This window comes from Nicotiana tomentosiformis, chromosome 2, assembly GCF_000390325.3.
Source record: "Nicotiana tomentosiformis chromosome 2, ASM39032v3, whole genome shotgun sequence".
Lineage (NCBI taxonomy): Eukaryota > Viridiplantae > Streptophyta > Magnoliopsida > Solanales > Solanaceae > Nicotiana > Nicotiana tomentosiformis.
The window spans coordinates 161,060,776-161,066,013 of NC_090813.1; positions in this window are offsets into that span (position 1 = coordinate 161,060,776).

Consider the following 5,238-nt stretch of genomic DNA (forward strand, 5'->3'; position numbering starts at 1 on the left):
AAATCACAAAAAATGTCAGATAATGGTGTTAACAATGCACACAACCTTTAGGCCTAAGGAAATCAACCTCAGCACGAGGATTCAATTAGTGATGCCCACAGTGAGGGGAACGAGGCCACACCGGTCCACGGCAGGCGGTACCCGCGACATGTTCGAGAGGAGACTTATGATGATGCTGAAGAAGAGCACGTCATCGAAGCGGTAAGGGTCTTGCAGGAGCAACAATAGGCCATTTTAGGCCATCTCACATGGCACGATAAGGTTATGACATAGCTGAAGTAGGCGTTATTGGGTGCTTCCAATGACGCGAATGGACGAGTTCCAGTTCCTCTCGGAGCTCCCGCAAATCAAACAACGCAGAGGGTCGACAATAACACTCCAAGGGGTGAGGTCGGCTTCGATGGGGCTGGGGGGGGGGGAGCGGATCCGATCACAACAACGAGGGTGATCCCTTCAAACACGAACTCATACGGTTTATGAGGGAAGTGAATGCCCGCATAGACCAAATTTCAGGCGCACCACCAGTGCTGAAAGGGCCATACTCAAAGAAGTACACTCAAATGTCGTACAAATCAAGCGCGACACCAGAATTGATCCCGAAACAGTTTAAAATGTCATACGTGCCGAAATATGATGGGACTTCAGATCCCCAGGAGCATATCACCACCTATACAACGGTGGTGAAGGGGAACGATTTAGCTCCTTATGAGATTCGCGTCAGTTTTGCTGAAGAAATTCAGAGAGACTCTCATGAAGGGAGCCTTGACGTAGTATTCACTTTTGCTCGAGCATTTGATAGACTCCTTCGAGATGCTCGCGGATTCATTCATTAAGGCCCATGCCGAGGCAAGAAAGGTACAGATCCGAAAGGCTGATATATTCAGAATTGCACAAGGAGAGTGCGAGTTGTTGTGGGAGTTTGTAACTAGATTCCAGAAGGAAAGGATGTTGCTACCGGCCGTTACGGATGAATAGGCTGCTGAAGCATTCACCGAGGGTTTGAATCCGAGAAGTTTTGATGCTTTCCGGAAGTTGAAAGAAAGCTTACTTGAGTTCCAAGCAACAACATGGCATATGTTCACAATCGATACGAGTTAAAGATAAGGATTGAGGATGATCAACTCGTTTTTCCGGCATCGGTTAAGGGTCGAGACCGGGAGAAGAATAAAGAGAAATCAAAAAACGATCTCGACACAGATCGACGGTCTTCGAGGAGCTGAGTTTTTCCCTATAAATGGGACAAAGGACGTGGCAGAGGTTTCCGGTCGACGGACAGGTTCGTTACCAATAGAAGAACTGATCGCGGCCGGATCAACAGGTCGTTATAGGACAAGGGAACGTCGGGTTCTCGAGATTCTTCCTACCCCAAACTTTCAGAATATAACTTCAACGTCAGTATAGTAGAGTTGGTATCGGCTATGAGGAACATTAAAGAAGCACGGTTCCCAAAGCCAATAAGATTTGATCCTAGCCGGAGGGATCCTAATTTGTGGTGTAAATACCACGGAACAAACGGTCACCGAACCGGGGACTGCAGGCATCTGCGCGAAGAGGGGGCGACACTGCTGAAAAATGGCCATCTTAGGGAATTGTTAAGTGACCGGGGCTAAAAACAATTACGGTCGCAATCGTGACAACATGGTGCCCTCAAAAGCAGGAGAAGATCCCTTGCGCTTGACGATTAACCTGATTTTCAGGGGGAACCGGATTAATGGGGTTACATTCTCGGCAGCAAAAAAGATGAAGGTGTCAGTAACCCACAGCAAGAGGCTCCGGGAAGTCGCTGAAGACAACATCACCTTCGCGGAGGAGGATGCAGATGGATTATTGCTACAACACAACGACGCATTGGTAATCTCTTTAAATATATTAGATTTTATAATTAAACGTGTTCTGGTGGATCCAAGGAGTTCGGCCAATATTATACAATAGAGGGTGTTGGAGCAAGCCAAGCTCATCGGAAGCATCATTCCGGCCACAAAACTCCTCGCCGAGGACAACGTGAGGAGAGATCCTGCTGCCCACGAATGCCGAAGGGGTGATGAAGATGACCCTTTTCGAGATGATAGATGGTGATGGGCTACAATATTATCTTGGGAAGACCATGGTTGCACGAGATGAAGGTGCCATCGACATATCATTAGTTGCCAAAATTCCCAACTCCCGAGTGAATTAAACAAATAAGAGGTGACCAACCGGTGGCAAGGGAGATGAATACAATTTCGGTCTCCAGTAGCAAAGGGAAAGAGCATGCGGCATAGCAATTACAGGAACCGACGCCTACTCCCAAGTCAAGCGAAGTCAACCAGAGGGAAGAGGCATTAGAATCTTATCAGGTGCCAAAGTATTTCCAGGTACCGGAAGAGACGGACGTAACAACATCCCGGCGTTCCTCCGATAAGATAGAAAAAATGTCCTATTGCCGAGGCCAGAAACAAATTCGTCAAAGAAGAGGTAACTCGACTACTTGATATTGGTTTAATCCGAGAGGTAAAGTATCTAGACTGGCTAGCTAACGTAGTAGTAGTTCCAAAAAAGAATAATAAATTTCGCATGTGCCTAAAGGACTCGTTCCCATTGCCGAACATTGATCAAATGATTGATGCAATGGCCGAGCATGAGTTAATGAGTTTCCTCGATGATTACTCCGGGTATAATCAAATTAAGATAAACCTGGAAGATCAGGAAAAAACTTCATTCATAACGAAATTTAGCACATATTGCTATAATGTGATGCCCCAAGGGCTAAAGAACGCTGGAGCCGCTTATCAGCGGCTCGAAATCAAAATGTTTGAAAGACAAATAGGAAAAACCATGAACGTTTATATAAACGATATGATTGTTAAGTCTTTGAATGCAGGTGATCATCCTAAACACTTGCAAGAAACGTTTGACATCCTAAGGAAGCAAAACATGAAACTTAACCCCGAGAAGTGTGCATTCGGGGGTTAACTCCGGCAAGTTCCTGGGATTCCTGGTGTCACAAAGCGGGATTGAGGTTAACCCTGATAAAATCAAAGCCATCGAAGACATCCCGAACCAGCTATTAAGTATAAAAGAGGTTTAGAGGCTCACAGGAAGATTGGCCGCTTTGAGCAGGTTCATTTCCCATTCTTTAGAGAAACGCCATCATTTCTTTTCGTTACTCAAAAAGAAGAACAACTTCGAATGGACCCCGGAATGTCAGCAGGCTTTGAGGATTTAAAAAGGTATTTGTCGAGTCCTCTGTTACTATCGAAGCCGGAGGAAGGCAAGAAATTGTTAATCTACCTAGCAGTCTCAGAGGTAGCGGTAAGAGTCATTTTACTTTGTGAGGATGAAGGTACGTAATCTCCCATTTATTACGTTAGTAGAATTTTAACGGGAGAAGAAACTTGCTACTCACATTTGGAGAAATGGCCTTAGCCCTCGTAGTTGCCGCTCGGAAGCTAAGGCCTTACTTCTAATGTCACCCGATAGCTGTGGTAACCACCTTTTCCCTGCGGAATATCCATTATAAGCCCGAACTTCCGAGTAGGCTGGCCAAATGGGCCGTCGAAATGAGCGAATTTGACATAGAATATAAACTTAGGACTACGATTAAGTCACAAGTTTTGGCCGATTTTATAGTTGATTTTAGTCAGGGATTGTTACCTTTGGCAACAAAAGAAGCTGTGATGATGTCAGAATCAGCATCAGGAGCTTGGACCCTATTTACGGACGGAGCTTCGTACGTAAACGGATTCGGGCTCGGCATAGTATTAACCATACCTTCAGAAGAAACCCTAAGGCAGGCCATAAGAACGGTTCATCTGACTATCAATGAAGCAGAGTATGAAGCTTTGATTGCAGGGCTCGAATTGGCCCGGGGACTAGTTTCTGAGGTCATAGAAATCAAATGCGACTCCTAGCTATTGGTAAGTCAGGTCTACGGGATCTTTGAAGCCAAAGAGGAACTCATGCAATAATATGTAGTGAAGGTTCATGCTATGCTCGCTCGATTCCGGGAGTGATCGATTACGCATATCCCAAGGGAAGAAAATACATAAGCGGACACATTGGCTAACATTGGCTTATCTACGGAAATGAAGGGATCGGACTCTGGTACGGTCGTACAGCTTATGCACTCGGTTCTGGACGCAGATAGCTATTACGAGGTAAACGCGATTAATTTGGTCTGGGACTAGAGGAATGAGATCATTGATTACCTCGAGCACGGGAAGTTTCCTGAAGATGCCAAAGCAATCAGAGCGCTACGCGCTAAAGTAGTGCGGTATAGTTTCAAATTAGGTCAATTGTACCGGAAATCTTTCCAAGGCCACTGGCTTAATGTTTGGGAGCCTCCGAGGATAATTATGTTATGCGGGAAGTCCACGAAGGGATCTATGGAAATCTTTCGGGCAGATTCCTTGGTACTAAAATTAGTAAGGGCAGGATACTATTGGCCCCGAATGGAACATGACTGCCTTGATCACAACTCCCATTCTAGTTTTGCCTTCAGAATCGGGTTCATATACAGTTTATTGTGATGTTTCTCGGATTAGTATTGGGTGTGTCTTGATGCAGGAGGGTAGGTTGATTGCTTATGCTTTGCGCCAGTTGAAGCCCATGGGAAGAACTACCCCGTTTATAATCTAGAGTTGGCAGCCTTTGTCCACGCATTGAAGATTTTGAGTCATTATATCTACGGCGTATCTTATGAAGTATTTACAGATCATCGGAGTCTACAACACTTGTTTAAGCAAAAAGATCTGGATTTGAGGCTATGGAGGTGGTTAGATCTGTTAAAAAACTATGATATCATCATTTTGTATCATCCTGGAAAGGCCAATATGGTGGACGATGCTTTGAGTAGAATGGCGGAGAATATGGGTAGCATTGCGTATATTCCAGTTGGTGAGAGATCGCTAGCATTGGATGTTCAGGCCTTGGCCAATCAATTCATGAGGTTATATATTTCAGAGCCTAGTCAGGTTCTTGCTTGTGTGATTTATCGGTATTCTTTGTATGAGCGCCTCAGAGAGCGTTAGTAAGACGACCCCCATTTGCTTGTCCTTAAGGACACGGTGCAGCACGGTGATGTCAAGAAGGTTTCTATTGGAGATGATGGGGTGTTGCAGATGCATTGTTGGATTTGTGTGACCAATGCGGACGGGTTGCATGAGTTGATTCTTGAGGAGACCTACAGTTCGCGGTATTCCATTCATTTGTGTGCCGCTAATATGTATCACGATTTGAGGTAACACTATTGGTGGAGGA